The sequence below is a fragment of the Eumetopias jubatus genome, unplaced genomic scaffold, assembly GCF_037043125.1.
Source record: "Eumetopias jubatus isolate StellerSeaLion01/CBP00866 unplaced genomic scaffold, mEumJub1_p1.0 scaffold_5, whole genome shotgun sequence".
In the NCBI taxonomy this organism is placed as follows: Eukaryota; Metazoa; Chordata; class Mammalia; order Carnivora; family Otariidae; genus Eumetopias; species Eumetopias jubatus.
In genome coordinates this window covers 83,675,089-83,688,162 of record NW_028274811.1, presented here as the reverse complement: position 1 = coordinate 83,688,162, position 13,074 = coordinate 83,675,089, and the positions used below count along the sequence as shown (strand labels likewise).

Here is a 13,074-nt window from a genome sequence, read left to right as displayed (position 1 = left end):
GTTTTTCTTCCTGGAGAAGGAATTCAGGCCTTGGAACCATTCTCCTTGGGTGACTTCCTTTGATTGCCTTAATCAAAGGAAGCCAGACAACTGGCTGGTCAGAATGTGAGAAGTCGAGGTGGAGCCTGGTAGAACAGAAGCACGGTGTGGGGAGCACTCTGCAATTACCTCACACAGGCAGGAGTCCTTTAATTTTTCTTATCAGTAATTCACTTTAGATAACAACTCGAGATAAAATAGGCCTTAGGGGTTGGCTGAAGAGGAGGGAGAACAAAGGTTTTATTGGTCTTTTATCTCCTGTTTACTAAAAAGTGTTTGGGTGTAAAAGATAAAGACAAAACTATTGTGTCTGCTCCAGAAAATGAGCAAATAAAAGTAATTATTGCAGAGGGGCATTAGTAACAAAAAGGATATATTTACTTTTCCCTGGTTGGTGGCTTCAAATCTCGACTTCATTATTTTTTAGCACTTTTTGGCTCTCCAGTTGAAAATAGAACACAAGAATAGGCCTCAGGCTAATTTTCTTTCAGGCTGAAACTGAGGCACCTGACTTATCAGCCTAATTTTGTCTAGGAAGACCACCAAGAGGTGGCTTTTTCCTCTAATGGGATCCTAGTGTATGAGAATGAATGATGTGGTAAAGCACATTCATGAAGAAGTTCTTGGGTCATATTGAAGAGAATAGGATGATCACAACAGATAAAGGAAATAATACATATTTGCTTGAAACAAGAATACCTTGGGAAAAATAACATGCTTTGCTTTTAAAACACATTATCTCTTTTTTTAAACATCTAACTTTTATAATACTGAAGTAGGTAATGATCTTTCTAGCTGAGTAGTAATCATAATAAAAGGATGACATATGACTCTTTCTTAATAGTGTCCACCCAAGTGCAGCATTTTAGGTAAAAAGTCTTTGAAACATTTTTACAAAATCGGTTGTGAATATTGTATTGGTTTGTTTCTTAAGAATTTTTTTTTTTAAGTTTGTACAACTTTGTAAGATAGCGTGTTTTCCTTTAAACATAGTTTAGGAAATTTTTGTAGGTTTTTTTGTTTTGTTTTTATTTATTCCTTTAAAGTTAAATTGTTTTTATTTTTTGAGTGTGTAGTATATGACATGATACAAAATTAAAAAGCTATGAAAGGGTACACAGTGAAACATAAGTCTTTTTCCCACTCCTGTTCTCCAGCTATCCAGTTCCTCTGTCAAGTGGGAACTTTTGTTCATAGGTTTTATGGTTATATATATATATAAAGACATAAAAATTGCAGACTTCCCTTATTCTGGTCCCCAAGAAAAAAGAAAGACTAATGGAAGTCTTCTGCATCCCTACTGAGAAAATGCTAGAATTCAAGAGTCCTGTTGCTTGGAGCACAAGCCACCTCATGATTTTTAATATGCCCATAGGAAGAGCCTTGTCCCCCCACCACTACCCTGGAGGCAGTTTGGCTGAACCACATAAGACCCAGCATGTGTCCTATTCCCAATGGTGACAAAGCCAAGAGGCCCTAAATATTTGATAACTGAATTCTGGTAACACTTGTGCTCCCTAATTCATAAATCATGTCAAGATATGGTACGAATGAGAATAAATGTAAAACGTGTTTTTAAGCCTTAAGCAGGCATGCAGTCCATTTGGCTCTCCTGGAGCTGGGTTTTAAGATCATCGAGTAAAAGGGTCACTGAAATCTCATTCTGTTTTTGAGATGTGTAATGAATAGCATCCCCAAAAGGTCACGTGACACTGCCAGAGCATGGTTAAGATAATGTCATGTCAGAGTTTGGGTAACTGGAATTCATACTGTGTTTCTTGTCCTCAATGAATGGTAGCCCAGCAAGTGAAGATGAATCTGAGTGTCCACTGTAATGCATTGGCCATGTGTGTGCACATGTAGACTTACTTACCTGTATCAGCTTCCTTTACCAATGTCGTGACAGACCTGAGTCAGCAGTTTGTGGCCCCTCCCTCCCCCAGCCCCCAGAAACCCCCATGTCTGCTGGGCTCTGGGGTGTAGATGGTGGCTGGCCCCAGGCCCCAGGTGAGGTGAGTGTAGCACCCCCTCAGTGGCATCTGAGTGCCTCAGAGTAAGGGTGCAGGAGATGCTTGGCTTCCTTTGAAATTGTTGATTTGGTGATTCCTTCTTAGAGGGTGTAATGCAATTCATGGAGGAAGAATAACTTTAATTAAAGTGTGAGTGGATGCATTAAAAACAACTATCCTGGGACAGCGTGGGCCTCACCACGGGTGTGTCCTTTTCTCCTTTCATCACAAGTTGTTTGAAAAACTGATTCTGTTCGTTTGGAGGAATGAAAACATTGCTACTGGACCTTGTGGGGGAGTCAGATCAACCAAGAAATACTCAGAAACGTCAGGGTCCAATGAAAGAAGTTCTGGTTTATATTGGAATAATACTGCCTCAGCTGTTCTCTTAAGATCAACCCCAGGCACATTTAAATCTGTGAATTTTTGTTTAAGTTTTGTTTAGTTCACTATACGGGCTTACTGTAGATAAAATGACATATTGAATGTGTGAGTAACAATGGTAATGTTTAAGGTATTGACAATATATTATGTATACCCTGAATTCTATTCCCAATACATGATCTTTGGAAGATTGAAGACTGAGTCCCTCAGATTCAGCTGTTGGGCAGTCTCTTAAGAGAGATAGTCTGTTTTTTATTCTTTTTTTTTTTTAAGATTTTATTTATTTATTTGAGAGAGGGAGAGAGAGAGAGAAACAGCATGAGAGGGGAGAAGATCAGAGGGAGAAGCAGGCTTCCCGCTGAGCCGGGAGCCCGATGTGGGACTCGATCCCAGGACTCTGGGATCATGACCTGAGCCGAAGGCAGTTGCTTAACCAACTGAGCCACCCAGGCGCCCCTGTTTTTTACTCTTAATATGTTTTTTAAGGATATAATTCCACTAGATCATTGCATGTGCACGTGTATGCTTGTGAATAAAACCAGGTATAGCTTCTGAATGGTTTCCGTTTTTGACTTGAGATTCATAAAATAATGAGATGCCTGTAGGACTAGATATTGACAGCCATAGCTTTCAAAAAAGTGTTTGAGCAAGAAGCCCCTGCAAGCCCTGTCTGATAGTGAATAACTAGGGATAGTTGGGAAACCAAATGCCATAGAAGAAATAGGCACATCATTCTTTTACCTCACGCCTCATCTTTGTCCTTGCGGAGTAAGTAAAAAAGGTCAATGTGAAACAGACAGTAAATCCAAGTAGACTTTTGAATAAGCCTTGGAAGCAACATTGCCTTGCACAATGTAAGTAATTTGTAAATATTAAGTGAATGAACAAATGAATGAATCAATTAATGAATAAAACTTTAATCACATCCCAAGATGGGAGATAAAATTTGCATACAGCAATTAGTATTTCTAGCTGCTTATATAAGCTAATAGTACTTTTTGTTTGTTTGCCTCATTGCCACTTTAGAAGCTGCATCTTCACCGCTGAACTCATCTACTCTGTGGGAAAAACAAATCTTCCTCCCAACATTTGTGTTTTAAATATACCACAAATTTTTATAGGAACCCAGGCTCAAAACACTCATTTATATTAGAGATCCTGAAACTGGACAGTTGGAATTTTGACTCTCTTGGATTTCTATTTGCACATTTCCATGGGCACTACCCCCTTTAAATCCATTTCCTGATACTGTATTTAATACAATAGCCTGCTGGCTGGTTTCTCCAACCTCCCAGCATAGGGAGTAATTTCTCTAGCATTAAATTCAGCAAATATTTGTTGGCACCTGTTATACAAACACTGTGCTTGTTGCTACAGGGGATACAAATATGATTAAGGCACAACCCCTGTTTTCAGGGGGCTTTTAGAGTCAAAGGGGGATAAGAGCGGTACAAACCTAGCTGTCACTCAAGGCACAAGCTGCTATGAGGCTGGACAAAATTTTCATCATTTCTCTGTTCAAGAAGTTATAATGACTCCCTGTCACGTTTTGAATCAAATAAAAAATTCCCAGTCTTCATAATTTGACACTGTCCTAGCTGCCTAAATTTATGTTTTACTACTATCCAACAGGCCTCTCTGCGCCTGTCCTCTGCCTAATACTGCCATGAACACATCCATTCACACATTCCTTCCTTCCTTTACTCATTCATTACGTCTGCAAATACCAACTGCTTGTCAGATACTGGGCTTTGTACTCTGGGGGAGACAAAAATGAATCAGTCCCTGCCTTGAGCAATGCACCGTCTAGCGGGAGGAGACAGAGACCAGAAAAAGAGTTTTCAAGGAACGGTGTGTTGTGTTGTAGCAGAGTGCAGCACGTGGGGGGAGGACACAGAGGGGTGAAGGCCTGGCGGAGGAAGGGAACCTTGCCAGAAGTTGATTAGGCGCTCACCGAGGAGAAGAGGGAGGGGAGAGCATCATCGACAGAAACAGTGGGAAGCCGCTCCGCCGAGATGCCGGTGGCAGGAATAATAGAGCAGGGCAGCGAGTGGGCAAAAACAGCACTGGCAAGATCTGGGGAGCCAGATTATCGTGGGCCTTGCCTCCTGTGCCGGGGAGTCTGTTCTTTATTTTTTGTCAGGGAAATCGCCCTGCAGGACTTCAAACACAGGTATGAACGGATGCAGGTCTTAGGACGCCCTGGCCGCAGTGTGGAGGGTTTGGGTGAAAGAGAAGGGAGGCAAGAGTGCTGGAATAGTCCCAGCCAAAGAGGAAAAGGCAATGAGGAGATCCTAAAGTCCTTCTCAGTGGCACTTGCCCTGGATCGTCCCTGTCTTGGTACCCCTACGTCTTTCAGTCCAGGACAGCCTGTGCCGCTGTAACAGACAGCCTGGGATCTCAGAGGCGGCGCCAGGTTTATTTCTGACTGCAGGTAACTGTTCTCCGTGCAGAGATTCAGTGATCCTAAGCCTCGGGGAGGCTGCTTCAGTGCTGTGGCTTTGTCATCTCAACACATGCTTGCAGGCAGAAGAACATGAAGGTGTTGCTCCGGCCCCCAAGTGACTTGCTCCCTCTCGCTGACAGCTCTGCCAAACTAGAAGGTGCTAGGGTGCTCCAAAGGAGAAGAACGGGGATATGGGTGAACTCTACAAACCCCTACCACTCCATCATCTATTGTCTTTTGTCTTTTTTAATTTCCTTGCGATTTCTGCCTATTACCTGATACACTCTCTACCATGTAATAATGACTCTCCTTAGAATTATCATCTAGTGATTTCTTACAGGTGTGTCTAGTTTCTCTAGCTGCCTGAACCTGGTAAGTTCTCAAGGATACGGTTGGGTCTTCTCTATCTTTTCACTTTCACTGTTCCTCAGGGGTCCTGACACTGAAGGACAAGCCAGGAAGCTAAGTGGGTGCTTGTGAAAACACGTTGGGTTGAATTTGGCAGATTTGACTCTTTTTCTGTCTGGGCCTAGGTGCTCTTTTACACACACTCGGGAATCATCTGATTTGCTCTTTTTGTTTGGGATTTCATGTCCATCAGATGATTGGAATTTGATTTGAACTAAATGAATCAATAGAAGTTGGGAGTCTGTTTTACTGTAAAGGCCTTAATGTCATTTTACCTGTGGGACCTTCATTTCTCATCCCAGCCTAGCAAAAGGTATACAACCTTTACCCTGAATGTGACATTGCCTTGACACATTTTAAAGAGGAATCTGGAAGTTTAAGGGCATCTAAATATGCCATCTCTCTTCGGCATCCAGTTGGCGAGGTTCAGTAGAAAACAAATCAGTTGCCATCCCCTGTTAAAAATAAGCACACACAGATCCCGCTTCAAAAAAGGAATATTGCGAAATGAATTCATGTGCAGTAGGAGGTGAGGTCGAGACTCATAGAGCACTTTATCTGAAACAGTGTTTGCTTACCCATACTGCTCATATCATCCTTTCTTGGTCAATCTTTTTGACTTTTTCTTCCCTACTAAGTCTGACTTTTAAAATAAGTTAGAGTCAGTGAAGCAAACCTCACTTCCAATTAGTTCCCCATAGAATAAAGACAGAATAAGTGAGTGTCTGTAGCTTTTGAACATAATCCATAGGAAAGGGTATGGCAATAATTATTTCTGGCCCAACACAAAAAGCTAACGGATCAATTCTTTCATTCTCAGGGACCAGTTCCATCACAAACATTTTCTGCCCAGAAAAAAAGAGAGATTCATTCAGTAGTAACAAGACTAGCTGTTGATTTGTCATCCTGCAAATGTGAAACACTTACATTGGACCCCACACCTCAGGGGGGGGTGGTTACTTGCTGGCTCCACGTCTGCTTGAGAACTCGCTCCTCTGAAGTGTGTGTCGTCCTGCTTTCTTTTCTACATTGAATTTGCATTTGGCCATTTTTTATCCTTCAGGGCTGAGAGGGAAACTTCTTTTCTCTAGTCCTTTCTGCCTCGGGATGGCCGCAAGGCAAAGCTGGGCCAAAGCAGCCACAGAGTGCAGACAGAGTGGGGGTGCAGAAGAGGGATTTGCATAGAAGGTCAAGGGAAAAGAACAGGGTTAGGAGTGTAAACCCTCTTATTTCCCACCCTATTCCTTTTTTTTTCTTCTACCTGGTCATTCCGTTCCTCCTGAAGTTTTTCCTTTCTTTCCCATCTTCTCTTTTGCTACTTCTTCATTCTCCTTGGTGCCTTTATTGTTCAGATATCTGTCCTTTTCTGTCTACACCTCCACTGGGCCGTTCCTGCAGTTGCTTGCACACACTGATGTCTCAAATGCAAAATAGTCATAACTGTCATGGCAGTAGCAGCTCGTCACATTCCTTGTGTCCTGCCTAGCTGCCCTGGGCTTTATTTTATTTTCTGTTTTTTTTAAGATTGTATTTATTTATTTATTTGAGAGTGAGTGACATGACAGTGGGGGGAGGGACAGAGGGAGGAGAAGCAGACTCCCCACTGAGCAGGGAGCCCGATGTGGGGCTCAATCCCAGGACCCCCGGGATCATGACCTGAACTGAAGGCAGACGCTTAACTGACTGAGCCACCCAGGTGCCCCTGCCCTGCGCTTTAGGAGCCCCATCTTTAATCTTTAACCACCATCCTACTTAATTACAGTTGACCCTTGAACAACTCGTGGTTAGGGGTGCTGACCTCCCTTCCCCTGCGCAGCCGGAAATCCACCTGGAACTTCTGACTCCCCAGAAACTTTACTAAGAGCTACTTTGGTCTGGAAGCCTTGCCAATAACATAAACAGTTGATTAACACGTATTTTGTATGTTATGTGTCATATATACTATATTCTTACAATAAGGTAAGCTAGAGAAAAGAAAATGCTATTAAGAAAACCAAAAGGAAAAGAAGATAAATTTATAGTACTGTTCCGTGTCGGAAAAAAATCCATGTGTCCATGGACCCATGCTGTTCAGACCTGTCTTGTTTGAGGGTCAACTGCATATCTCCTGGGATCATACAGCAGGAAAGGGGCAGAACTGGGTTTCCTAGCGGTCTTATTCCCAGTGCCGAGGGTCTTAGATTAAAATCGTGGGACGGTTACATAGTGTGTGTCACTGACTCCTGTATCTTAAACTCAGAATTCTCCAGAGAACATCTGGTGCCACTTGAGCTTTTTGACAAGTCCCTCCCCTACCAGTGTGTCTACGTGCACAACGTCTGTTACAGTGGATTCATTTAAATCTTCCGTATCAGGAGTGCCTGGGTGGCTCAGTTGTTGGGCGTTTGCCTTCGGCTCAGGTCATGAGTTCAGGTCCTGGGATCAAGCCCTGCATCAGGCTCCCTGCTCCGCAGGAAGCCTGCTTCTCCCTCTCCCACTCCCCCTGCTTGTGTTCCCTCTCTCGCTGTCTCTCTCTCTGTCAAATAAATAAAATATTTAAAAAATAAAAATCTTCCATATCAGTTCTGAGTCAGATCTTCAACATGATTGGGAGGCCGGGCAGTGAGAAAGAAATTTCTCCTGTTTTACTGTTGGTGAAACCTGGCAACTTCTTATGCTGACTCGGTTAGTAGTGGAAGCAACGGTTTGGATAACCAGGTATCTCACTGTGGGCACCTACTCCATAATTCTCCGAAGACGTGAAACCATTAACCTTGGTGGGGGAGCACAGAGAGCTCCTGAGCTCAGCTTGATAGAGATGCTAAAGGTGTTCAGTGGTTGCAAAGTCGCAGCTGTGTTTCCCGTTTTGCACTAATTAGGAGTTACCATGAATCTGCCTGACAATTAAGGACAGAGTGAACTTTAAGGTAGATCGGTACCATGGGACAATAAAGAGTTCTCAGGTAAGCAAAATAAAAATTTGCACCGAGTACTGTGTTTTACCAAAAAACTAAAACATTTCTTGAATAACGTAGCTTCAAATGTCTAAGTAAAAATCTGGAGTGGGTTTTCTGCCACTTGTAAGGGGTCTTTCTCAGAGAATAGCACTGCTTCAGATGGTAGATAGTGCACATAGTTGGGCAGCACCCACCAGAAGAATGATTATTTCAACACTAGCCTTAACCAGAGCTTGAATTTCACTTGCCTGGTTTCTGACTCATATATCATAGCCACAGCAGCTTAGCAATTAAACAGCCTTCTAAACTAGGACAGCACAGAAGGGTTTAGATTCTCTCAAAAGTCATACTCGATGAGCCATATTTTAAGATAAAACTTTCCCAGGTTAATGTTTCTGTACTTCCTTGATTTTCCCCCAACTAATTTGTGCACACATGTATCCATTTCCATTCACTGGGTTTAGGTCATGAGGTCCTTAAATCATGCTCTTGCAGTGGGCTGTAAAAATACCTGAGAGGAGATTTAGTGGGACTCTGTTCTTTAAGGGACCCAGTGCTTTGTTTCAGGCAAGGCAAAGATTGCCTTGTCATCATCCAGGATCTGAGAAAGAGACAGCAGCCTAGATGTGACTTACAGCCAGGACTCAGGAAGATGTGCAGGGTTTAGGAAAAACCTGCATGCCATGAGGTGTGGTTGAAAACTGTAAATATAATTAAGCCAGGTAGACCCCATGACAACAAAGAGGATTAGGGCTTGGGTGGATCTGGTAGACCATTGAGACCTATGTGAATAGATGTCAATTTATTTATATCCCTTCTCCCCAGGAAAAAACAACAACATAGTTTGATGTCTAAATGAAGTAATCTCTAGAAAGAAAAGGGAGATTATATTTGTTAAACTGTATAAAAAAATCAGAAGATAATATGGCTTTGTTCACAGTATTACATAAAGAAGATTAAAGACGAGAAACAAGCTGCTTAAACACTGTAAACTAATTAGTTCTACGAATTGTTTTCCCGAGGTTCATGAGATATGAAACATTGGCACCAGTGCGTGAAATACACTCTGCCTCAGTGCTCTTTTCAATTTATTTTTCTGTTAGTGTCATATGTATATAAAAAAAGAGCAGCCAAAAAGAAAGAGGTTACAGAGGGAGACCAAAGCCTGTCAGATGATTGAGGCTGACATTTTGTCATCTTAAGCCTGGTGCGGGAGGGTCCTCCTCTAATACCCTGTATAAATACCAGCTTCATTTTCTGCCATCACAGGCTACATTGAGCAACTGATGTCAGGACAAGGCCCAGAGGAACTCCTGCCGCTGCTCTGAGCACTCTGGCTGCTCCCACCGTGGTGAGGCCCAGTTCAGTGGATGCATCCTTAATTTGTTTCCCAGGAGCTGGGTCTTTTTGGAGAGCAGGCCAGGAGGACCCAGAGTTGGGGCAGGGCCAGGCACCTGCCATGCTCAACTTCTGATGCCCTTGTTCAAACAAGAGATTTACTGCTTTCTTGTCCTAAAATCACATGTTTTCTGGGTCGAGGACCAGCCAAGACTAAGTTGTTATTGCCCAAATAATAGATGAGTGTATCTACTTAATGTAGACTAGAATAGTAAGCTTTTCTTTTTCTAAGGTGGCACATTTTATCTTTTTTTCAGAAATTTATCTTGACTTAGAAGTATGTTATTAAGAAAGTAGGTGAACTCTGCTGGAATTCTCGCCATCATCTCTTTTCTACCCAAGTAGACTGTGCCCAAACGAGGAGCATCCTCTCTTCCTCCCGTAAGCATTCGTGGGTTTCTTAGAATGAATCAGTACTTTCTCTGTATTCTCAGAGAAGCGGGTATAAAATGTTAAAATTCAACTGATTAGATTTAAAGATCAAATGGGCTTTATTCAATGATTCATGAATCAGGCAGCATCCCCTCTAGCAACTAGAAAGGAGGTCCAAGGAGCTGAACAAAATGGGAGACCTTTCTAGGCAGAAAGGGGCAGGGACAAGGAAGGAACAGATCACCTCATCTTTCTTTGGGGGATGGAAGGGGTCTCTCAGGTGGATTACTTCAGTGGTGCTGACCAGGAAATTCCAGATGGACTGGTTTAAGATCACATTCCTGGGAGAGGTTGAAACTGCAGTTAGTTTAGGTATAAGTCTTGGTTTGGTGATGTGGGCTTAGCACAAGTGACTCTATGTGGGGCCTGTTGTGTTTTCTTTTTTTTAACAAAAACTATGCATAAAGATACCATCCTCTTTCTTTTTATTTTATCATCAAACTTCTGCAAGGCTCACTTGCAACTACTATCTCTTCCTCTCTGGATTCTGGCCCAGCCCTGGGGAGAAGGCTGTCTCCGTCGTAACTGATAACATCTTTATTATCAGATCTATTGATCTCAGTTCTCCTTGATCCAAGTTGTCACCTGCACTCCACTCCATCATTCAGTGTGTAACATGCTTATCTTCTCCCTCTTTGAAACTCTTCTCAATCCAGGAAAGCCACAGGGCTTCCTTATTTACGGTTGGACACTTCTCAGTCCTTATTCCTGGCTTTTGCCTCTCAGCAGGAACTGCTAACTCCCTGTTGCCTTCTGCACCTCTCTTAGGTCTGTTTTGTTCACTCTTGTATCCCTAGATTCTAGAACAGTGCCTGCTGTGTAGTAGGAGCTCAGTAAATATATGCTGAATGAATGAAGTTCCTGACTCTCCAGGATGGCCCCCATCAGCTCCTCAGACTCAAGAAGTCTGTCACCACACCTACTTCTCTTGTCTGCCCACCTGACTTCTCATTTGCTGTCTTTTGGGGCCATCTTGCCTCTTTCCTTTGATTCAGATTTCAGTCATTTCCAAGTTCTCCTCTCTGCTCACTTCCCAGCGGTGACCCAGCCTGGGCGGTAGGCTTCCCCTCAACCCTCACCAGGCCTTCGTGTAAACCAGCAACTGGTCTTCCCTGGACTGCTTACTCCAGGAATCTTTCCCCCAACTCTGCTGTCAGAATTGCTTTCCCAGTCACAAACCTGAATATTTTGAAAAGCGTAAGATCACTTGCTGTTGTAAGAGAGTCAGGATGGTTCATGATTCATGGCAGCTAAAGCTCCTTTCAGTCTGGCCCTTGTTTCTCCGTCTCACTTCACTCTCTGCCCTCTGTCTCCTCCCACTCAGACCCAATCTTCCCAGAGTCCCAACAACTGGGTGCTGTTTTAATTGTGGCTGCTTCTGAGAAAGAAGGTCCCCAGGAAGCTCTCCTTGAAGGCTTTGTTGGGCTTTTCTGCTTTTCCCTTTTTTGTCAAAGGGAACCAGGTATTCATATAACAGGTTTATTGAACACCTGCTCTTTCCCACTCAGAAGCTTTGGAGGGCAGAATCTGCATCCTTAGTCTCAATATCCATCACACAGTACCTTGGACATTGCTTTATGTATAGCCTGGTGCATTACATTAAGAATTAAATTCCAGCCTTTATTATATTCTACCATATATTATAGTTGAAATGTGATAGTTGGCATTAAACTCAGTAGGAACACACAGCATCTCTGAGACATCTTTGTACCATTTCGGAAGGCAAGAAGTATGTTCACACAAATGTGGTTGAATTTCATTTTAAATACAAGGAGTGAATGTTGAGCGGATAAAAATGCAGACAGTTCTAGCAATAAGTTGATTTATGGAAAAGTAATTCGAGCATTAGTGTACATTTCATTAAATAAACCAAAATAGTAGTCATGTTGGCTCTTCTAATTTGGCTAGAGCCTTGTGTCTGTGAAGTGTATCTGTAGGTCACTTGGGACATGGAGATACTTATTACTCCATATTTTCTAGTAACTTTTTTTTAAAAAACTGATATAAGCAGACACTTGTAGGTTTTAGTCATCACACTATAGAATTAAATCAGTACTATTTCAGTTCTCTGGAAGCCGTATTTCCTTTATCTTGTGTTTCAAAATATATTGGCATGCATTTTTTTCCATTACTTTAAGATGGTATGCAACCTATGAATCAGGACTCTGGAATCAGATTATCTAAGACTTAGTTTTCTTATCTCTAAGATGGGGACAGGAATGATCTTACCGCATCAGGATGCTATGAAGATTTGAGACAGTACCTGTAAAGCTCTTGGCAGAGTGTCTAGCACACATTCACTCAGTATATGTTAGGTAATATTATTTTTCTGCTTTAATTGGGATTTCTGTAGGGAGAAAGTTGTGTATTTGGTGGGGAAACCCCTGAAGACAAGTCTCATGGACTTTCTGGTGCTTTCTAGTTCATGAACAACAGTGGCAGTGAGTGACCCCCTAGAAAACTTAAGTCTCCTGGAGCCTCTAAACCCTGTGGGGACAGTGAATCACTTTTTATCCTGAATAAGGATAGCTGTAATTTAGGATTTTTTAATGTTTTCATTTATTGAGGTCAGTGCATTTGTGTCGAACAATTGAAATCTGACAAGAAAAATCAAGGGTAGCCTGGGCACTGCTCAATTATTACTCTGATCGGATTTTAATTAGCACCAGATGTAGAAGGAAGTGCTGTTTTTATTATCCATTACCATGCATTTGCTTACATATTTACCCTGGGGTTAGAGGCGTTTTATTAATTAATTTTGTTGGCAACCAAGACAGTAGTTTTGACTTCTGAATTGAAAGTTGCCAACCTGTTTAAACACTAATAACCATCATAAAAAATGAGCAGTGCTATTTACTAAGGATAAACAAATCGCTACGAAGTAGAGTAATTCATTGTTGAGATGAGGTCATTAGCCTTAGCTTTTATTTACAATGTTATTTCAGATCCCGTCACTTACAAATTATTTTAATTGAAATTAAAATTACTTTCTTTAATTGAAGGCATTTTTCGGCTTTATTGA

At 42.1% G+C, this 13,074-nt stretch overlaps 1 protein-coding gene across 2 annotated transcripts in view; it reads left to right on the top strand.

The window, feature by feature from the left end:
* EFNA5 (ephrin A5) overlaps window positions 1–13,074 on the top strand; it is a 266,511-nt gene that overhangs the window by 161,146 nt on the left and 92,291 nt on the right. The window lies entirely within an intron of this gene.